Below are 24,271 nucleotides of genomic sequence, written 5' to 3' on the forward strand. Positions count from 1 at the left end.
TAAGCAGAAGGAAGGAGAGAAAGCGCTAAAGTAACTGTCTGTGGTGTGATGTGTCCGTAAAAAAAAAAAAAAAAAAGCCTTACCATATGGAAACTGGAAGGAAGACCTAAGCAGAAAGAGGCCTTCAGAAGAGCCGACTAGGAACCTATCAGGGATGGTAAAGGGGAAGTCACCTTACTTAACCAGTGGTTGACCAGAAGTCCCTTCCGACTGATTCTAGAACTCCAAGTTGTTCTTTTAAGAGTTTTATAGAGCATTTTAAATTGCTTTAAAACAATTTCCGTAAAAGAAACCTTGCACTGAAAATAAAGCAAATTAATGATGACCTTCTCTGTTGGAGAGTTTTAGCTCACAAATTAATTTAACCTGATGACTTCCTCTACGAGGTAACCATCAATGTATGACTCTCTCTAGAACATGGCTCCTCCGATCTCACCTCCTGTGACCAGGAACACTCCTTAAGTGGTTGTACAGTATGACAAAGCTACTTTTCCTCTCTTTTCCTTCCCCAGCAGGTCATTGGAAGAGTGCAAGATGATCCGTTAAAAACTGTGGCTGTGCATTAAAAAGAATTGAAATAATGCCATTTACAGCAACATTGATGGACCTGGAGATTCTCATAGTAAATTAAGTAAGTTAGAGAAAGACAACTATCACATGATCTCACTTATATTCAGAATCTAAAACAATGACACAAATGAATTTATTTACAAAACAGAAACAGACTCACAGACTTAAGAGAATGAACTTATGGTTCTGGGGCTGGGGGGAAGGTTAAGAGAAAGGAATAGATTGGGAGTTTGGGACTGACGTGTACACACAGATATACTTAAATAACCAACGAGGACCTACTGTATAGCACAGGGAACTCTACTCAATATTCTGTAAATATCTAAATGGGAAAAGAATTTGAAAAAGAATGGGTATATGTATACATATAACTGAATCACTTTGCTGTACACTTGAAAAATAACACAACACTGTTAATTAACTATACTCCAATATAAAATAAAAACAAATTTTTTAAACTGTAGCTATGCTATGGTTATGATAACTGAGATGTCACCATGGTGGGAAGTTAGGTGATAGTCACTCAGAACCCTCTCTCTATTATTTTTCTATCTTCTTGGGAGCTTGTAATTAATTCAAATGAAAAAGCTGAAAACCAGAAACATGCAAGTGTCTGAAAAAATTTATCTTCAAACCAATCATAACCAACCAAAGTCAAATTTCATTTCTGGATAATTGTTCCCAATGATGCTAGCTCTCTACTTAATGCTGGAGAAAAAACATTCAGGGGGAAAATCAAGAAACCAAAACACAAGTTTCTAGCCAAGCTTCTCCCTTTTTGTTTAATGTATATGGAAGAGTAAATTTGGCATCATAAAATCTAAAATGTAAACTAATAACTATAAATGACAAAAGAAAGAAAAATTCGTTTTGTAAATTTAAGATCTAGAAAACAGACCCACTCTATTTCATCCAACCTGACATGCCATTGATTGTAAGACACTCAATTCTTCTATGCATTATTAGGTAAGAAACAAACTTTGTCAATTAACTATGACACAATCCCTTAAACATAGTCCTGAGTGACAGTCAAACTAGCTTTTCATTGCTTTGTTCTGTGAGGTTTGGAGATTTCTCTTGCCTTCAGTTACACTGCTTGGCGTGTAACTGGCAGTCCTCCTGCATGTATCTCAGCAACAAATAACACAGCTTCAACTACTTGTATTTTCCTAGTTGTTGCTTTGAAAGAAAATGTGGGATTTCAGTCATTTATCCAACAATGAACATTTGCTTCACTAATATCAAATTTACTCCCCGCTGTTCTGGGTACACAATAACATTTTGTTTCAGTGCCAATAACATTTTATTTTATTAAGTGTAACCTCCCTTTTGAGGCATGGTTGATGTGTAAGTTTCTGGTGTACAGCACAGTGATTCACAATATTAAAGGTTATACTCCATTTATAGTTATTTTAAAATACTGGCCATATTCCCTGTGCTGTACAATGTATCCCTGTAGCTTATTTATTTTATACGAAGTAGTTTTTACCTCCTAATTCTCTACCTCTATGTTGCCCCTCTCCCCTGTCCTTCTCCCCACTAGTAAACACTAGTCCTCTATATTGGTGAGTCTATTTCCTTTTGTTATACTCACTAGTTTGTTGTATTTTTTAGATTCCACATATATCACTGTATGTGATAACAAACAGCATTTGTCTTCCTCTGACTTACTTCTCTTAGTATGATAATCTCTAGGTCCATCCATGTTGCTACAGATGGCACTATCTCATTCTTTTTTATGACTGAGCAGTATTCCATTGTACATCTTTATGCATTCATCTGAAGGACAATAAGTGTACTCTTATTGAAAGTGCATCAAATGATAGGTACTCTCAGCCATATATAGAGCCAGTAATATACAAGACAACTCAACTAAGCTGTTGGCCATGTGAACAGCTATGGCCAACTTTGTAAATGCGTGGGCCACAGCAACTGCATCATAACCTCTGCATGGCAGATGGCACGTGGGACAGACTGTCCATTCTAATAAGTATCCCAGTTTTAGAAACAGTCAAATATGAAGGATAGGTAGAGGTGGTCTCTTAGAACACATAAAATTTCGTAGATGCTGTAGGTCTCCTTCCAGCCTGGGAAAATCCTCATTTCCCATAGCCTGTTTCTGACCACCTTGTTCAAATGATTAATTCACTTGCTCATTAAAAAAAAAAAAAAACTTATTGAGTACTCAACTTCCATGTACTGGGCTAGGTTCAAGGGATAGCAATTAACATGAGACAAAGTCTCTGACCTCGTGGAGTTTCCAGTCCAGAGGAGAAGGACAGACAATCAAATAAATGCAAAATATGCCAGTAGGTGATGTGATCTCTGGTAGGATACAGAGGACCAACAATCCTGGGATGCAGGTGGGGGTGGGAGTGTGTGGGTGACTCTTATTTTGTTTAGGGTCATCAGTGAATAAAGTCCCTTCGGATCAAGCAGGCATTTGAACAAAGTTCTGAGGAAAGGGAGGAAGTGGGTTCCATGGAAACCTAGGCAACAAACGAGAGGGCAAGGCAGAGGAGATATAGGATTATACGTGGTCAGTTAAGGGATAGCAAAGAGGCCATGGCGCTACAGCAGAATGGGCAAGGGAGAAAGAAGGAGATGACACTGATTCGGTTGAGCAGGAATGAGGGGAGCAGATGACATAGAGCTTTCTAGGCCATTATCTTTCAAGGACTATGGTCTTTACTCTAAGAAAAATAAATACCTAGGAGGCTTTTGATCGGGAAGAGTGGAAAGATCGAAGAGGTACCACCTGAGGCAAGGATGGAACAGAATGCTTAGTTGATTAACCCAGATGAGATGCCAGTGGCCTGGCCTAAGTGATATCGGTGGGAGATAAAGGTGACTGGTCAGATTCTGGATACATTTTAAAGGAAGAGCAGACAGGATTTGCTGATGGGGGCGTGCATGCTAAGTCACTTCAGTCGTGTCTGACTCTTTTCGACCCTATGGACTGTAGCCCACCAGATTCCTCTGTCTATGGCATTCTCCAAGAACGCTGGAGTGGGTTGCCATGCCCTCCTCCAGAGGGTCTTCCTGATCTAGGGATTGAATCCAGGTCTCTCACATTGCAGGAGGATTCTTTACTGTCTGAGCCACCAGGGAAGCCCACTGATGGGGGATATAAGCTAAAGAAAGAAGTCACTGACTACTCCAGGGTTTCTGGCCTGGACAGCTGAAAGAACAAAACTGCTATTTCCCCAAAAGAGGCAGGCTGGGTATGGCTGGGGTTAGGGAGGTGTGTAGAGGAGGATGAAGAGTTGGGTTTTAGATATGCTAGGTTTGAGATGCCAAGTAGACATCCAAGCAGAAATGAATCTGAAATTGAGTGAAGAGTTCCAAGATGAAATCATTAGCGTTTAAGTGGTATTGAAAGCCAAGAGATTAATTTGACTTTGGGAGTGAGGACAGATAGAGAAGTGGTAGGAGAACTGAGGCACTTGAATAAGAAGAGGTTGGAGTGATGCCAGGATTCAGCAAGGAAGACTGGCAAGGAGCACCCTCTGGGAAGGCAGAGCATCAAGTGTGGCCTCAAGGAAGCCAAGGGAAGGAAACAATTTCAAGGAAGATGGCAGGAGCAGCTGGGTCAAATCCTGCTGGGAAGCTGAATAAGATAAGGACTGGGGACTCACCAGTGAATTTGAAATGCAGAGGTCTGGGAGTGCTTGATGGGAGCCATTTTGGGGGTACAGTGGGTAGGGACACGAAGTGTAATTGGAGTGGAGACAATGGAGCATGGAAAGAGAGGTATTTGCAGCAGTAAATAAAGACAACACTTTCAAAGAGAAATGGCACAGTGGCTGGAAGGGGATGTGTGCGTGTGTGCTCAGTTGTGTGCTCAGCAACACTGATCACCCCAATTAGAGGTACTAGCTGTGTAACATTTCTCAGAAGCTGATGAGTTGGTAGTTATCAGGTAAAGTCTCTGTGGCCATAAACTGAGGCTGACCAAGTTCTTGGTAACAGAAGACATTAAGCCCAACCATTGAACTTCTAGAGCTCTAGAAAAATTAGTTATCTGGAAATGACATTAAAGTTAATTGCAAAAAAGCTGTGAGTCAGGTAGTGGCTGTGAAAAGCAGCACCAAAATTCCATTATCAATTCCATTATCAACAACAAAAAATCAATTGGTTTACCTGAATTAACTGACTCTAGAGACAGACAGCAGAATAAGGTTAAGACCACAGACTTCGGAGCCAGACTGCCCGGGGCCAAGTCTCAGCTCCACCATTTACAGACTGGGTAACTTTGGGCAATTCATTGAACATCTCTATGTCTGCTTTCTTGTCTGTAAAACGAAGGGAAACAACAGTACCTATTTCATAGGGTTACTGGGAGGGTAAAGTGAATTGCTACATGCAATGTTTACTATAAAGTCATCATCTCTATCTTGGAATTTAAAACTGAACAAAAAAAAATTAGAAGTAATATGAGGACCCTCTCAGGAATTTGCAAAACCAGACATCAACTGTACTCCAAAATTTGAGGACAATAAATAATGTAACTCAGCAAAAATAATTTTTAAATTGTCTTAATTTGGGAACATAGACATCTAGTGAAGAATGGAATACAACCTTGACATTTTAGGATAAGGCAGAGACTTGATCAATAAATTATATGTCTGTTCGCCTCAGTACCTTTCATCCTCCATGGTCTGAGTTTAGTATTCTCTTTTGAAACTTAAGGGGAACACTGGAGTGGGTTGCCATGGCCTCCCCCAGGGGATCTTCCCAACCCAGGAATCAAACTCACATCTCTTACATCTCCTGCACTGTCAGGCAAGTTCTTTAGTACTAGCACCACCTGGGAAGCCCATTTAATTCCTAACGCTAGACAAAACAGACCTGGAAAAGTTCAGTGACTGCTAAAGGTTAAAAAAACAGCAAGTGGTACAGTTAACAAATAAATCAGGGTCCCCAACAGCCAGTTCAGCCATCCTTCCACCATGGGCTGGAATGTGGAGTCTCCCCTAAAGGGTACCTATTTGCCCAATGAGAGATGCCATGCTGCAGGCACAGTGTTTCTTGAAGGAGAGTCCGGGAATCCCCGGGGCATTTCTGAACTGTGGTCTCCACCTTGAATGCTGTCAAAGTGCCCATCCCTCCCTACCTTCCCCACATCAGGTGGTTTGAGGCTCCAACGTCTGTTCCCATGAGGCCTGTCACCACCTGTCCCTTACTTTTAGACTCAGACTTAAAGAGACAGAACCCAACAGATAAGGGAAATAAAGTGACGGTGGTATAGACGGATTCCATTTTTTAAACTATATATTAATACATTTTGAGAGGAGCAACGAATGGGTATGCCCTCAGAAGAAGGTCTCAGGGTATTAATATTTAAATTTGGATAATCTATAAACTGTACTCTGACGATCAGTAAATGAAAGTATCTGCTTGTGCAACAAATATCTATTTTTGACTATGTGCAGTCCCAGGCTGGGCTCTGGAACAGTAGAACTGAGTTGGACAGGAATCCTGTGGTCTAGGATTTAAGATACAATTGTAGAATCCAGGCATGCAGGTTAGGAACGATAATGAATACTATGAAGTAACAGATAGACTCTAAACAAATGAAAAATATCTGAAGGTCTGGAATGCATTCTTCAAAGGAAATTAACAAGAAAGCCCAGTATGTAAAACAGATCAAAGTAAGTGATCTGGCAGAAGCCACAAGAGCCCCTACAGGCGGCTCTATTCCCTGCCGCCTGAACCTCACCAGTGCCCAGCCTTCAGAGCCTAGAGAAAGCGAGGCAGGGTATGCTTTCAAAGGTGAGCAGCACCAATGAGCAGGTAGGAAAGGGCTGGCTAGGTAAGAAGAATGGCAGAGACACAGGTGTGGAGGCGAAAACAATGCTGTAAGTGTATTTAGGGAAGAAAAAAATAAAGAACCCAACGATCAGAAATGGAGGCTTCATGGATAGGAGGGTTAGAAAAAGCTGGAGCCATGATTTCCCCTTTCTGACTTAAAATTCTAATCCTGAAGAGTGCACAGCAACTGTGCAGCTATTTAAAGTAAGCTGTGCAGCAGTGGCTTGGGAAGGCTTGGATGGAGGGCGTAACTCCATCCATCACCCAAATGGCAGGGAGAGCAGCAGGAGCCACACCTTCCATCCCAACCTGGTTTCTCATTCCAGCTCTCACCCAAGCCTCCCCATCCCACAGTGTGATCCCGTGAAAACGAGGAACATGACCACAGGAGATCCCAACCAAGATGTCCCCGGGGCTGAAGTACCAAAAACAAATGAGAGGTGGAGGCCAGGGCAAGTTGTGGAACCTGTGCCTCTGCTTACCATGGTAGGTATTTTTTTCATACTAACCCTCCCCAACTTCCCTGACTTTTACCACTTGAAGATATAGGTCCAGGAGGCCCAATCTCCCAGTTTTTTCAAAAGAAAGAAACACTGCAGTGTTTATAACACTGTGTGAGCCAGAGAATATACCTACAGGCCATGGTGCATTCTTACATCAGAAGGAGTCTGAATCTATCTTGCCTACTTACTGCACTAGCCCCAGCATCTTGCCCAGCTGTGTTTATGTACATATGTGTTCAATATATATCTGTTGAGTAAATGAGAAACAAGTATTATATTAGGCAGCAGTTTGTAACCCAACTTCTTTTGTCTTTCCTCCATTAGAGAAACACCACAGCTTAGGGGAAGTATATGGGGTAACAGGTTCTACATAAAGGGCAATCTATGGATAAATTACTCACAGGTCACTATTGACAGAGCCAGTATTACTGGATTTGCCCTCCACACCTCAGTTCTTCAAAGTTTTCTGTTATGATGTTATGATTACCTCAATCTCAATCTAGTTCTTTCCTTCCTCTTTTCCCTTCTTTCTTCCAAGATTTCACTCAGGGTTTTAGGAAGAAAAAAAAAAAAAAAATCAAAATCACTAAGAAAATGGGGAATACATGTGCAGTTCCATATGAGGGTGGCAGGTGGCGCTACATCTATCTCCAGCCTCAGAAGATAGTTAAGACCTCTGAGGTGGGAGACCTCTGAATCTCTGCTCTTCAGTGCCCTGGTCCTTGCCAGAAAACTAGAATGATGTGTATGTAGTCATGGGGTTGTCAGGAACATCTCTGGAGCTCTTATATTAAAATGTATTTCTAGGGTTTTTGAGATGTCTCAGGTCCGTATAGTCAAAGCTATGGTTTTTCCAGTACTCATGAATCTATGTATGTATGTATGTAAGAGTTGGACAATAAAAAAGGCTGAGAACCGAAGAATTGATGCTTTTGAATTGTGGTGTTGGAGAAAACTCTTGAGAGTCCCTTGGACAGCAAGATCAAACCAGTCAATTCTAAAAGGAAATCAATTCTGAATATTCATTGCAAGGACCCATGCTGAAGCTCCAATACTTTGGCCACCTGATGGATAGAGTAAACAAAAGACCCTGATGCTGGGAAAGATTAAGGGAAGGAGGAGAAGGGGATGACCGAGGATGAGGTGGTTGTAGGGTATCACTGACTCAATGGACATGAGTTTGAGCAAACTCTGTGAGACAGCGAAGGACAGGGAAGCCTGGTGTGCTGCAGTCCATGGGGTCACAAAGAGTTGGACATGACTGAGTGACTGAACTACAACAACAAAGTCTGTGCTCTCAGTAGCTCTTGTTGGGATTCAACAGAAAGTCAAGTAAGTGTAAGATTTGAGGATCAGTGAGTTCCAAGATGGACAGGGTGAAAGTTCTACCTAATGTGTGTCCTGTACATCAGAATAAATAAAACAACTCTTGCAAGGTAATAAGGAGATGGCTCCAGAAACCCAACCACTGAAGTGAGGCACTTAATCAGAGCTTCATGACAAAGACTAAAGTGTCCCAGAAACAAATGCACAGCTCCCAGAAGTGTTGAGACAGAAGAAACTCTTGATCATCTTGCTGAGGGCATGCAAGACTCGAGATGGCACCATATTTCTGCATTTATGAACATATAACATTGTTCAGGGCAATGGGAGGTTTGGACCAATTTATAGAGGAAAGGAGGGGAGAAATGGGGCTGAATAGAATGAGCAGAGGACAGACTCCATTACGGTTAAGTTTATAAGAGCCAGGTCAGGATTCACTCATCACAGCTAAGAAATTTCAATCTACATCGCTCATCACTCATTTCATCTTCTCCCTTCATCTTCTACTGGTTCCAGACAGTCCTGAGCCAATCCCATACCACATATGCCTGCCTTTGAACCTGGCCTCTGGGTATGTTCAGATCTCCCCCAGACCTTTTAAGAGCACCAATGGTTGTTCTGGAACAAGATTTAGTATCATCTATTTCTGCTGCCTCCTTTAAAAATATTTTTATTGGGGAGCTCTTAAAAGCATCTCCCAAAGTAGAGAGAATAGTATAATGACTCCTTTAATTGACTGCAAAGGTTATTTTTGCCAAGCTTGTTTCATCTATCCCCATCCACCATTGTTTTTACCCCCTTGTTTTAAAAGTTAATAAAATTGATATTAGAGAGGGAGTGCCTCACTCAAAGTACCCTATAAAAAGAAGATATAAAATTATAGCTCAGGCCAAATTTTTTAAAAAATTATAAAAAGTTCTTCTGAGAGATTAAAACTGAGGAAGAACAAAACAAAAGATAAACCCAGCCTGAGTGAAAGTCACTTTCCACCCTTGTCAGTATATCCTCTGACCTTGGCAAATTAAAAAGATCAGTTGTAAGATAGGTAAGTAATATAATATGTACACTTTTTCAGGCCAAGAGATGTATTTTTAAAATATGACTTAAAATGGTTAGGTTGCTTTCTAATTTTCTGTGGAGTTTAAACTTTTAGCAGATGAAAGGATAATGTTCAGTGAACCACCACAACAAAAATCTGCATGTCCATTGTTCAACATTTTTTAAAAAGGTAATATGGGGAAATATTTATATTTTTAAATTTCAATTCAATGTCTATCATTGAGAACATAGCTCTATCTGTGTATTATTTATACCCATATACATCTCTATTTTTTTTTTTTTTTTGGGTAGAGTTAGTGGCAGCATCTTTGTAAAATATGATTTTAAGAGGGCAAAGGTAATCCTTTTCAGATAACTATAGCACATTTCCTAATTAAAACTGAGAGGCAGACATCTGGTCTTCTCCTAGGACTATGAGAAAATGTTTTATTTTATAAAATCAGCAGTCTAGATTGTCTTATTTGCTGTTCCTTCCATCAGCCCTTTCAGTTCTAGCTAAATCCCATCCCTTCTCTCTCTCCAGACTGCCACCAGTGCCTAAAGAACTCACATTTTCTAGGTGCTCAAAAATATTTCAGATATTGCAGAATGAACCACTATTGGTTTATTTGACACTCTTCCCATTGTCTGCAAACCTCACCTTTCTCAGCTTTCCAGCTCTCTTGTCCCAGCTCTATTCCATCTTTTCATTGATTGCAGTGTTCTGCCATTTAAAACAGTGGTGCAAAGTAAAAAGAAAGGTAACGTCGCTCACTCGTGTCCAATTCTTTGCGACCCCATGGACTGTAGTCTATGGAATTCTCCAGGCCAGAATACTGGAGTGGGTAGCCATTCCCTTCTCCAGGGGATCTTCCCAACCCAGGGATCACACCCATGTCTCCCCCATTGCAGGCGGATTCTTTACCAGCTGAACTACAAGGGAAGTCCAAGAATACTGGAGTGGGTAGCCTAGCCCTTCTCCAGGGGACCTTCACAACCCAGGAATCGAACCAGGGTCTCCTGCATTGCAGGCAATTCTTTACTAACTGAGCTATCAGGGAAGCCCAAAACAGTGGTAAGTGTTCCAAAATGTCTAAGAATGACGTCTTGCGTCAGATACTATGGGTATATCACCTTTTACAAATCTATGGTCACTTGAAACGGTGAAAAGGGGAAGGAACCTGCTTGAGTGGCAAAAGGGAGCAGAGGACCTCTGAATTGCTGAGGCTTTGAAACTCAATTTCTGAGTCTCCAGGCACAAGCTGAACATCTAAAAATAGAACTTAAGTGTTTTATTAACAAGAACTACATATTACTGCCACTTGATGCTAACAAAGCTATATCCTTACAGTACATTATATTCTGACTTTGCAACCCCTACTGTTTTTGATGCTTAGTAACAGTTTGAACATAGCCAATATACACTGTAGCACTCTGTACTGGATGATGGTACCTGAAGCTCAGTTGAATATAATAGCAGCTTCTAAATACCCTGGACAAAAGAATACTTCATACAGAATGGCTGCCAACTGATTATTACCTCCATGATGGAGAGATCAGGTGGAAGTGAAAGAAGACAAAATTCTACTATGAGAAAAGCAGAATGGAGAAAAAGCAGTGTACCTTGAAAGTGAAATCCTAAAAAATAATGGGCCCCAGATAGATAAACAAAAAGGACCTACTATATAGCACAGGGAACTATACTCAGTACTTTGTAATAACCTATATGGGGAAAGAAAGTGAAAATTATATTTATATATATAATAATATATAAACTCAGGAGACCTGGGTTTGATCCCTAGGTTGGGAACATCCCCTGGAGAAGAGAATGGCTGGAGAAGAAAATGGCTACCCACTCCAGTATTCTTGCCTGGAGAATTCCATGGACAGAAGAACCTGGCGGGCTACAGTTCATGGAGTCACAAAAGAGTTGGACATGACTTAGTGACTAAACAAACATATATATTGGAGAAGGCAATGGCACCCCACTCCAGTACTCTTGCCTGGAAAATCCCATGGACGGAGGAGCCTGGAAGGCTGCAGTCCATGGGGTCGCTAAGGGTCGGACACGACTGAGCGACTTCACTTTCACTTTTCACTTTTATGCATTGGAGAAGGAAATGGCAACCCACTGCAGTGTTCTTGCCTGGAGAATCCCAGGGACGGGGGAGCCTGGTGGGCTGCTGTCTATGGGGTCGCACAGAGTCGGACACGACTGACGCAACTTAGCAGCAGCATACATATATATACATATATATATATATATTCAGTTATATATATATATAACTGAATCACTTTGCTGTATACCTGAAACTATCACAACATTATAAATGAACTATACATTTAAAAAATGATTAAAATAATGGATCCCAGAGATCACATATAAATCCTTTTTGTTAGTAAGCTATGGTTTCTACTCATTGAGATATCTAGAAAAAGAATTTAGATATAACTCTTTGCTAAGGTGGGTGACTCAGGCTAACATTTCTTCGACACATTTCAGTGAGGCAGGGAGAATATTTAATTTCTTTTTTATTTCATTTCAAGTTATGGTTGCTCAAGACCAGTACTGTTGACATTCGGGGCCAGACCATTCATCGGTGTTGAGGCTAGGAGCGCTGTCCTGTGCATTGTAGGATGTTTAACAATATCCCTAGTGTCAATCCACTAGAGGCCAATAGCATCTCCACTCCCCAGTTGGAACAACCAAAAACCTACTCCAGACATTGCCAAATGTCCTGAAGGGGCAAAGTCATTCTCAGCTGTTTTAAGTCCCCAAACACACCCGTCTGTTTAGCTTCTCCTCCTTCTTAGCATCCCCTGTCCAACAAAGGCCAAACTCACCATCCTATGCATTGACTTTTTTTCAAGTCTATAAATTTACTTCAATGAACAGCTGTGAAAATTAAAAAAAAAAATCCATAAAAGGAATGGGTGACCACTCAAAAAATGCTTGATTTCCACTCTCCCTTTCTATTAAAAGAATTTGTAGCTTTTAAAACAGACATCTGTCCCTTTCAGGCCCCTAATTTCAAAGGTAAGATCACATATTTTGAATATGGCATTACAATCAAAATAACATAACTCAAGATTATGATTTTTTCTACTTCCTCTACCTTTCTCTCTGTAGGAGGAATGCAAATCTTAATTTTTAGGAAGAACATCACAACTAAGTAAATACTTAGCACTTTAAAGGAAACTCATTTTCACTTCAATGAATCCTTGCCAGGAGACACGATCTTAAAAACACAGAATCTTCACCATGATGCCTAAGGATAACAGCCCACAGTACTTACAGCCTCCTACCCAAGTTTCTATGGTGATGCTTGAAGGCAAAGGGTTTGAATTCAAACTGCCAAGTAATCTAAAGAAAACCCCTTGCCTCATTCCTCAAAGCAGTTTTAAAATAATTTGTTGAGGGAGGGAAAAGATTTATACTTTATACTTTTTAATACAATTGGTTTTTTCCCTAAATTAAGACATTAATTTTCAAGTGAGACCTCCTTGGCTCCTAATGGGCTAAGGATAAGAATTCTAGACAAGTTTTCTAAGACCCATTTTCTTTTTGACAATCAGGAAATACTAGACACTGTTCAAGTAGAGGCTGAGTTTAAACTTGCCATGTAGCTGAAAAATCATCAGCAAAATATTAATCTCAGCTGAAACCTGATATATACTCTCCCATGTTCCTTAGGTATAATACATTCCAGCGATTAAAAATACATTCCATTTCCTCTAAGTGCACATTCAATCTGTCAAACTGGATGACAACACCATAAAGCTGCTGAAATTCTGAAACCCAACCTGCTAAACAACCTGAATAGCCCTTTTCCAAAGAAAAGTTACAAGCAATGTACGTATCCTTTTCAGATGTGAAAACGTCTCAAAATTCCCTAAGAAGGATTTCAAAATAGTCCCCTATTAAACTGCTGAATATGAAGAGCATTTCAAATTTCCAGCTTAATTTAAAATTTCCATATTCATTGTCAATGGTACTCAAAATTTTTCCTTGTGCTCCTAGGAATGCTGCAGGGTTTCAGATCCCTCTAGCAGACATAGGCAGAAACCCTTGCAAACCGTGGGTTGTATCTTTAAAAGGTGTCAAAGGAAAAGCAGAAGAAATGCTGTAATCTCCACCCACTGTCACTTAAAGACATAGCAGCCCACGCGCTCTGCACGCCTAGCCAGCATCCTGCATCCACCCTTTCTTTCAAACCCAGTGCATTAGACTATGGAAACTCAGGATGTGTGGCCACAGCGGCCCCTGCCCTGGCTCCAGCTGGCCCACCATGTGGCGTGGCCGTGACCTTAGTCACACTTCCCCCTAACATCCTGTGAGTGGGCTCAATCTGGAGCCAGACCTTCCCACCGCACTGCCAGCCCTGCTCCTGGAAATGACAACCCCCCACTGCCTAAAACATTCCATTCTCCTCTAATACCAACAGAGTTTCCTGCTCCCCACCCCTCCTGAACAACAGGTCTTTGAAAATCATTCACCACCCTGGTAATACCTTTAACTGTTTAGCTATGGAGGGAGACATTTACAATTTCACTTCCAATCCTCATAGACGCTTGTTCTCAGATTTTTAACTCAACTATTTTAACTATTAGCATAATAATCACTTCTCCAGGAATTATAAGCCCAGCTAACATTCAGAATCTAAAACAGAGCACTGAAAAATCTGCACAACGAAGCTCTCTTCGTTTAAGAAGTATTTCATTGCCTCAAGAGGGTGCTTGCTGGATTCAAATTTATAGAAGCACTGTCTCCCTGGTCTTTTTCTAGTTGGATAAAAGGATTTCAGAAAGCTCTGAGTTGTATGTATAACTTCTGTGCTTGAAAAAGAACTTCCATTGTAATAAATAGGTCAATGAGGAAAAAAAAAAAAAAAACTCTCTCCATTTAATTTTAGTTGTAGTGTCAAGAAAGAAGCAACTTTAATTTCATCGAATGATGGATATAACACTACTAATTGGCAGTATTAATCCCACCTTCCTTCTAAAATGCACATCTAGATCCAAGGATGGTTTTTCAAGCAAAGATGTAAAGCTGGGTAGAGTAACACTAAGGAGACAGTTCACATATCCATTGTTTAAATTCATGCTATTCTAAATATTTGAAAACAGACATAGAACTTCTGGGTCTGCTTAAGATGTTGACAGCACACTCCACCCTGTCTTTCCCAGGGAACACAAACTGTAAAACCTGGAAGGACTGCCTGGAGCAGCTCTTTGAGGACTGAGGAGTAAATAGTAGCAGGCAGATTAGGAAAGACTAGAATTCAAATACCACCAAAGTGCCAGCAAGTTTACCATGACTTTTCCTCTAGTATGCCCCAAGACTGAACTCAACACATTGCCAGCAGGCACCAGGCACTGACAGAGAGCCAGGAGATGCCCTGTAGCTCTGGCTCAGAGAGCAGGAAAGAAAACTCCTGACACTCAGAGAGTGGGGGAAATCCCTCATTTTTTTCCTCCTCTCTGTTCTCTCAGGCCACAGCCCCCAGGAGCAGCCTGGAGCAACAGGAGCTTGCAGGACCAGAACTCTGGAGGAGGAGAACATTCCTCTGGGTTCAGCAGAACAGGGGTTCCAAGAGGATGGGGCCAAAGCTCGCGATATTTTTTCTCTCTCTGGTGTTTCTCTCTATTGCTTGCACTGGGGATATGGGCACAGATGTGGAAGTACATGGCAGAACAGAATAATGAAATCCAATTTTTTGGTTAAAAAAAGGGAAGTCTGGTGGACTTAGAAACTATTGGAAAACAACAAGGTCTTACTGTATAGCACAAGGAACTATATTCAATATCCTTTGATCAACCATAATGGAAGAGTCAAAAAAAGAGTGTGTGTGTTTATATATATATATATATATATATATAGATAGATAGATAGATAGATAGCGTCCCAGGTGGCGCTAGTGGTAAAGAATCAGCCTGCTAATGCAGAAAATGCAGGAGACATGAAAGATGAGGATTCAGTCCCTCGGTTGGGAAGATCCCCTGAAGGAAGGCATGGCAACCCACTCCAGTATTCTTGCCTGGAGACTCCCATGGCCAGAGGAGCCTAGCGGACTACAAACCATGGGGTCGCAAAGAGTTGGACATGACTGAAGTGACTTAGCATGCAGGCATATATATATACACAAACACATATATATAACTGAATTATATAACTAACTGAATTACTTTGGTCTACAGCAGAAATAAACACATTGGAAATCAACTATACTTGAATCAAATAAAAATTTTTTAAAAGTACTGTTGAGATCACAGAGGAAGGAACTTGGGAAGAGGCCCCATAAATGGTTTCTGAACTCCTGGACTCACCTGTAAGCTTTACCTGCGTGGATCTCATCCTAAACAGCCTACTGAAGACCCTGAGAACTGAACTACCTAAGTCCCAGGCAGGTCACTGGGGAGCATATATATCAGACACATTCAAGTACCACTGTCAAGGCTTGGAAAATTGAACTGACACTGGGACCAGAAGGTGGGTTAGAACAGAAGGTGGGTTAGAACTTGCTCTATGAACCTAACCAAGTAGACTGTCTGCTAAAACAAAAATAGCAACATTCTCCATGGGCTTTCAACAAGATACAGTCTCATAATACTCAAAATATGCTGGATAAAATTCAAAATTACCCAGCATGGGAAAAGACTATCAACAGATGCCAATGTCAAGAAGACAGAGAGGTTTGAACTACCTGATAAAGAATTTAAAAGAGTTATTATAAAAATGCTCCAGCAACCAATCATGTGCAATCTTGGAACCTATAAGTGAAAGTGAAGTCGCTCAGTCATGTCCGACCCTTTTGACCCCATGGACTGCAGCCTACCAGGCTTCTCCGTCCATGGGATTTTCCAGAGTGGAAATACTGGAGTGGGTTGTCATTTCCTTCTCCAGGAGATTTTCCCTACCCAGGGATTGAACCCAGGTCTCCCTCATTGTAGGCAGATGCTTTACCGTCTGAACCAAAATCTGAACAAAGACAGAAAATATACAAAGAAGAACTGCTGGAAATTTTAGAATGGAAAAATAAAATGAAATAAAAACTTACTAGATGGGCTCAGTGCTGTGTGGAGATGAGTCAGTGAACTTGAAGATAAAACCATAGAAATTAGCCAATCTGAACAACAGAGAGGGAAACAAACAAAAAAAAGATTTAAGAGCAAAACCACAGTGCCCCGGGGATTTGTGGGACAATAACAGAAGATCTGACATTTGTGTCATGGTAGTCCCAGAAAAAAGAGAAAGAATGCAGTGCAGGAAGAAAATCTAACAACATAATAGCTGAAAGCTTCCTAAATTTCTCAAGAAACATAAATCTAAATATTGATTGATTTGGCTATGCCAGGTCTTGGTTGTGGCATGCTGGATCTTTAGTTGTGGTGTATGGGACCTAGTTCCCTGACCAGAGATCGAACCCAGGCCCCCGGAATTGGGAGCACAAAGTCTTAACCACTGGACCACCAGGGAAGTCCCAAGAGACATAAATCTATACATTCAAAAAGCTGTCCTTCAGGAATGAAAGTGAAATACTGACATCCTCACTTGAAGGAAAACTAAGATCATTTATTGGCGGCTGACTTCCTCTAAGATAACAGCTAAAGAAAAGTCAGAGGGGAGTGATACCACAAGGAACATGAGGACTGAAGAAAGAGCAAGAGAACTGGTAGATATCTGGCTAAAAATAAAACATAATACTTTTCCTCTAGAGCTCTTTGTTGAAAGCAAAAATTATAACATTGCCTACGGGATTTCAAAGTATGCCAATATAACAGATCAGATGAAAGTAACAACAGAAGGGAGGATAAAGGGACCTTTATGACGGTCACAATTTCTAGAGCAGGTACTGAATAAAAAGATACAAACAGAAACACAAGAGATCAAGTAAAATAAAACACTAAGAAATAAATAAAGAAGGCAGGATACAGAAAACAGATGCCTGAAAATAGAAGGAACAAACAGAAAACAATAATGAAATGATAGGCATAAATCCAATATCAATAATTATGTTAAACTCAAATGGTCTAAACAGATGAAAAGACAAAGACTATGAGAATGAATAAAAAATATGAGCCATATGCTAACAAAAACCTCACTTGAAATATAATACTATCTGTAGATAGGTTAAAAGTAAAAGGATAGAAAAAGGTATACTATGAAAACACTTCAGAAGAAAGCTGAAGTGGCTTTACATTAGACAAAACAGACTTCAAAACAAAGACAACTGCCAGAAACAAAGAAGCAGACTACATAAAAGGGTCAATTTGCCAAAAAAGATGTGAAAATCTGAAATGCATTTGTATCTAACAACAGACCTTCAAAATACATTAAGCAAAAACTGACATAACTCAAACAAGAAACAGATAGATCTAAAGTTATAGTTGGAAGCTTTAAAACTCCTACTCCTCTCTTGGTAATATATAGTAGAAATTGTAGACAGAAAATACCACCAAACAACTGAATCTCGTATTTATAAAACATTCTAACCCACAAAAGCAGAATATGCATTCTTTTCAAGTACACATAAAATATCCACCAAGATAGACCAAACTCTAAAGTATTAAACCTCAACAAACTTCAAAGAATTGAAATAATGCAAAATATGTCTTCTGATCATAATGAAATTAAACTAGAAATCAACAATGTTACTTCTAAATTAATGTATGGGTCAAAGGGAAAGTTTCAAGTGAAAAAAATTTAATCTGAACAAAATAAAAATATAAGCTTATCATGGGTGGGACCTCCTGGCAGTCCAGTGGTTAAGAATCCATGCCTCCACTGCAGGGGACATGGGTTCGATCCCTAGTCAGGGAACTAAGATTCTGTATGCTGCATGGTGTGACTAAAAAAATAAAAAATACAAGATATCAAAATGTGTGTGATGCAGTTAAAATGCTACTTATAGGGAAATTTATAACAAACAGTTATATTAGAAAAATGAGAGGTCTCTAATCAATAATCTAAGCTTCCACATGCAAAAACAAGAAAGCAAAGAGCAAAATTCACCCAAAGCAAGGAAACGACAGAGCTGAAATAAATGAAAATGAAAGGGAAAAAAAGGCAAAGAAAGGAAAGAAAGAAAAATCAATGAAAACATACACTGATTACTTGAAAATATCAATAAAATCATTAAGCCTCTAGCAAGACTGACAAAGGGAAAAAAAAAAAACACAACTTACTAACATCAGGAATGAAAGAGGGAATACCACATCATTCTCACTGACATTAAAAGGATAATAAGGAAATATTACGAACAATTCTAAACATATAAATTTGATAATATTGCTAATATTTTTTATGTTTTTTAAAAAATCTATGTTCTTGAGGTATATGGGTCTGTGGTTTTCTTTGTTTTGTTCTTTTTACCATTTTTGGTATCAGAGTGATGCTGGCCTCATAAAACAAACTGGGAACTTTTCCCTCTTCTGAAAGAGATTGTCTAAAATTGGTGCTATTTCTTCCTCAAATGTTTGTTAGAATTTACCAGCAGAACCACCTGAGCCTGGAGATTTCTTTTTCAGAATGTTTTAAACTATGAATCCAGTTTTATTAATGATTATAGAACTATTCAGATTATTGATTTCATCTCAGATGAGATTTGGTAGGCTATAGTTTTTTTTTTTTTTCCAGGAATTGGTATAATTTTTTGTTGAATTCTCAAATTTGATTCCCCTTGCATTAGAGAAGAGACCATTTGATCCAGGACTTTCCAAACTGTCACAGAGAGGGCTCCAATCTTCTTGGCAGTAAATCAGATAAGGGGAGGGGAAGGGGGAATATATAAGAGGCTCAGGGGAGGGGTTTTGATATGGTAAATTTCAGGCTCCTAGCTTCTGAGACTGGTCTGTCACACACCACTGTACTTACTACAGTCATCTGAATCCCTATTACCTGGCCAGGCAGAGGATCTGAAGTATTACAAGGTGGCTAGAAACTGTGGTGCTGGAGGTAGGGCAGGGGATGGGACATAGGAGTGGAGGCTGAAGTCAATTCTAAGTCCAGTCAGCAGGGGAAGGCCAGTGTCTCCACCCTCCTCTCCCACCAGAGCAACTGCCCACTGAACCACCTCCTGGGATTCCTCCATCTTAGCTGCAGCAAACAGCCAGGCATAGGTTAAGGTTGACATGGCTTCTGCCCACAAAGAAGCAGAAGTCTTTTTAATTCTTTTATTATTTTGAGGAGAACGGGGCTGCAACAGGAAAAGTGTGGAAAACACTGCTCCCGGATGTCCCAAAGGAGGTGACGGGTTCTGGCCTGGGCTCCTGAGGAAGGCCCTGGGCCAGCCCTTCCCAGCCCAGGGCAGGGCACTTCAATGGAATCAGCCGGGGTTTGGAAAGAAAGTCGTGGCATTCAACGGACTGGCTGCAATTCTTCCTCCATTTAGTCAGACTCACACACTGAGACTCATAAAGCTGAAAGTGACTGCATGAATCCCCCTTCCTATGGCCTTATTTCACAGATGAAGAGACTGAAGTCCAGTTATGGGAAGTAGCTGGCCCAAGGTCGCCTACGCTGTTGAGGCAAAAATGGGATTGGGGCCCAAATTCCAGGTCCCCACCAGTGTTCTTTACCTTACACATAAAAACAAGTATTGACTGTTTATATATATACAGCTACTATACATATATGAGTCAATGTGACAACAGTTTCCATCATCATGGAATTTGAACTTCAGTGGGGAGTCTGGATATTCAATAATTACATAGGTAACTAAAATGAAAATGAGCATTAAATTAATAAGAAATAACATAATGAGTATAAATATATTAACTTAAAGTTTTCCCAAAATACAAACCCACCAGCATTAACACAACTGTCATAGTGATCTCAGTGGAAAAGTTTCACCTTGAAAAACTGGGGAATTATCAAATGTGAGGGCTTCCCAGGTGGCGCTAGTGGTAAAGAACCCACCTGCCAATGTAGGAGACATAAAAGATGTGGGTTTGATTCCTGGGTTGGGAAGATCCCTGGAGGAGGGCATGGCAACCCACTCCAGTACACTCACCTGGAGAATCCCATGGACAGAGGAGCCTAGGGGCTACAGTCCATAGGGTCGCAGAGTTGGACATGGCTGAAGTGACTGAGCAAATGCGATCTTTCACTGATTGAGTGAAACTGCATGTTGTTTAAGTCTGCAACCCAGACTGCTTTTGTCCCTAATGTGAAGCACAATCTTAGGTACATGGAGAAGAATGTCACATTTAGTATACTAAGGAGCTAGACAAAAAGCTGGACATTGAAAGGAATAACAGTTTTTGCCATGAGTCCTTTCTTGGACCAGGATGAAAGAGCCGCTGTAAGGTAATTCAAGCCAAGCATGGCCCAGATACTGCAAAGAGGTAGCACCACAGCCACCAAGGCCCTGAAACATGCACCAGCATGACATACTCCAGAGAGCAGGAGCCCTCTACTCAGTAAACTGGATAGTTCTGCAGGGTAGAGAATGAATGCCTGTAGGATCTATTTCAACAGCTTGCTGATGAAGAAAGAACAAGATGAAATGTGCACAGATAAAGCTTCTAGTTTTATCTCAGAGACTTATCAATGTGACATTTTAAATGGGAAACTTTCATGAAAGTTTAATAAGTTACACTTTGGGGAGATGTTTCCCCTACAACTGGTGCTCTCATGATGGAAGTATTTAAAGGGGCTCTGGTTTTCCCTTGTACTTTCAAGGGATAAACTAAATCATGGAATATGAGACTTGAGGTGAAAAGTGGTCATCACTGAAGCTTTGCACGTGGTAAGTTACCACATGAGAGTTTAATAAAACAGGCTCAAGGCTATAGTCCATGAACTGAGAATTCTACTGTATCAGGAGGTCTTTTAACCATAATGATAAGGATTAAAATAGGTGTACAATTCTACATGAAGCAAAGAGCCTTCTGTAAGAAAAAAAAAAAGGTCAACTTACCTATGAAGTGGCAAAGATAACTACTAAAAGAGATGTTTCCAGAAGCATCTATACCAGATTGAGAAGTGGGGTAAACAGAACACAGAGTTTCTGACAGAAAAGCAGGAGGAACTGTCAGACAGTCACAAAGCTTCTCGCTTTATCTCAGAATGTGTAGGATTCAGGCCACAGCTATAGAAAAACAGGTATGTGACCATGCATCTAGGCTCTCTGCTCATCATCCCAAAATGTCTAAAGGTGTTTATTTTGGTTAAAGGTATAGAATTTAAGATTTTTTAAAATTTCTTAATGTATTCACCTTAAAAATTCAGATTCATACTTGCCAATTCTTATGGGGCAGAAATAATTTATCATCATCACAACAGGCTGTAAAAGTCTAAAGTAGGAACTACCACAAAGGCTTAATGGAATCTCCCTCCTTGAAAGTTATTAATAATAGAATGGTTTAGTTCACATTTCCCTCACACCTCAGGAGCTGGTGTAGTAACCTCAGGAGTACCTTGTTAGTTCAGTAATTCTGTGAATCAATGGAAAAATGATGACGACTGATCTTGGGCTCTATGTTTCAATGCCTTGATAGAAGAAAGGACAAGATGAAACACACACAAAGCTTCCTGTTTTTAATCTCAGGACTTGACAAAAAATACCCCTTATTTTGATATATGTTCACTGCTGTATCCAGAGCACCTAGTACGGAGTCTGACATATAGTGGGACAGCAAAAAACGTGCTCTTTGGAATAAAGAGATAGTCTTAATATTAAACACAAATTCTTTCAAACTAAAAATATATGCCCTGAAAAGTCACTATTTTGTTATTCAGTGATATACAAGGAAGGGAGGAAATAGCAAACCAGACATTCATTTTTATTTTTTTCTTGGTATGATTTGGTGAAATCAAACAAGTGAGGATACCTTTTATTGTTTACTATGTATGTGATTTGAGGCAAATGATTTGAATGCCACTCTTAAGTATCTATGTGTACATTCGTGCTAAGTCACTTAAGTTGTGTCTGACTCTTTGTGACCCTGTGGACTGTAGCCAGCCAGCTCCTCTGTCCAGGAGGCAAGAATATTGGAGTAGATTGCCATGCCCTTCTCCAGGGGATTTTCCCGACCCGGGGATCGAACCCACGTCTCTTATGTCCCCTGCATTGACAGGTGGGTTCGTTACCACTAGCACCCCTGGGAAGCCCCAATATCTATGGCCTCATATTTAAAATAAGGCCAATAATCTCTCCCTCACAGTATCACAGTAAAGATTAAATCTGTCCATATTATTTCAGAGCCTAGCACATAATAGCTATTTTAACAAATGAAGACCTATGAGAAAGTATAAGAAAGTTTCTCACAGTCTTCTTTGACCTCAAACACAGAACCCAAGTAGAGGTATGTATCATCCATGTCACTTTCTGAGTTTCTTCCCCAAAGAAATGACTCCATCACTCATTACAGCAAGAATTCTCTACCCTGAGTGCAGAGTGGAACCCCAGGAAAGCTTTCCAGTCAGGCGATCTGCTCACTGTAGCTCTTTAGTGGTAGATGGGAGGACAGAGGTGCCCAGTGGGGTTCTCCACCTGGCCCTGAACCCCCAGGTTCTGTGCCCTCAAGGAGGGTGTGCAGGTGCTTGGGAACAGAGGGGCACTGGAAAGGATGCCATCAGTAAGTACCCAGGGAGCACCATGCTTGAGAGCAGGTGACAGGTAGACAAGCATAGGGAGCACCAGGGAAGGATGGCTGGCCCCATTAAGGAGCATATGACCTCTTCCTCAGAGAAGCAGCCTTCATTTAACCAGCAAGGAAAAGGACATTTGGAAATAACTTCTACAAGCTGTGATTTGACAGAAATTTCTAATGAATGTATACCAAAGCTTTCCAAACAACAGCTCTGAAATTGGCTGGCTAATTTGGCCTAAACCATAACATATGGATTGATCTAAATGCTGCTGAGAGCTTCCATTTTAAAAGCAAGATATGTATTTTTTCCAATACAGGTTTAACATTAAAAAAAAAATCTTCAGTGATGTAATCAGAAGGTCAACACTCACCAAGCTGAGCAAAAGTATTTCTCTTCAAGAGGGTGCCAATCAAGCAGAAGCAATTCCCATCTTTACCTCGTAGATAAGCCATATGCTATTTTAGTTCTCTGCATAACTTCAAGGATGTTGCAACCTTTTAGGACTCAGTTTCTCCATCTGTTCAAAAAAAAAAGCAGGGAAGGATGGATCTAGCTCATTCTAAGACACTATGCTTCTCTTCTGAAAACAGCAATCATTGGTACTTCCCTCTAGGCCAGGAATTACTAAATATGCTTACCTTTTAAGATGTGGTTCCCAAAGAGAGACTAGAGTTTAAAAAAGAACACAATGAGTTAACGCAGGCTTAAAGGAAAACTTTAGAGACACTGTTTATCCTAAAACAAGACAGACTACATCATCTCCTTTTTCTTTTAATCTAATTTCCATAAACCCATGTCCCAAATGTCAGAAACATTTCTCACATTAGGTAGTGTGTGTGAAAGTGAAAATGTTAACTGTGCAGTCATGTCTGACTTTGCAACTCCATGGACTGTAGCCTGCTAGGCTCCTCTTTCCATGGAGTTCTCTAGGCAAGAATACTGGAGTGGGTTGCCATTCCTTTCTCCAGAGAATCTTCCTGACCCAGGGATCAAACCCAGGTCTCCTGCATTTCAGGCACATTCTTTATAGGCTGAGCCACAGCTAAGGCCCATCTTAAGATAAAATAAATCCACTTATAGGTTGGGAACACTCTTGATAAGTATGCGGTTGTCGGAACGCAAAAGATGAGCACAGTACTGAATCAATTGCTTATTGAAGACCCAGTGCAGCATACTAATCTCAGTATCCTTGCTCAGACCATAGCTAGGAGTGCAAGTCAGTCAAAGCTATGGTTTTTTCCAGTAGTCATGTATGGATGTAAGAGTTGGTCCATAAAGAAGGCTGAATGCCAAAGAATTGATGCTTTTGAACTGTGGTGTTGGAGAAGCCTCTTGAGAGTCTCTTGGATAGCAAGGAGATCAAACCAGTCAATCCTAAAGGAAATCAATTCTGTATATTCATTAGAAGGAGTGATGCTGAAGCTCC

The 24,271-nt window shown here is 40.4% G+C and overlaps 1 long non-coding RNA gene across 1 annotated transcript in view; it reads right to left on the reverse strand.

Annotated features, from left to right (window-relative positions):
- The window catches only part of LOC113887378, a 61,874-nt gene extending 38,455 nt beyond the window's left edge, over positions 1–23,419 (reverse strand). The window contains exon 1 of the long non-coding RNA XR_003509725.1: positions 23,216–23,419. This is a non-coding gene — a long non-coding RNA (uncharacterized LOC113887378). The remainder of the gene's footprint in view (positions 1–23,215) is intronic.
- Positions 23,420–24,271: the final 852 nt, after the last annotated feature.

Source organism: Bos indicus x Bos taurus, chromosome X, assembly GCF_003369695.1.
Source record: "Bos indicus x Bos taurus breed Angus x Brahman F1 hybrid chromosome X, Bos_hybrid_MaternalHap_v2.0, whole genome shotgun sequence".
In the NCBI taxonomy this organism is placed as follows: domain Eukaryota; kingdom Metazoa; phylum Chordata; class Mammalia; order Artiodactyla; family Bovidae; genus Bos; species Bos indicus x Bos taurus.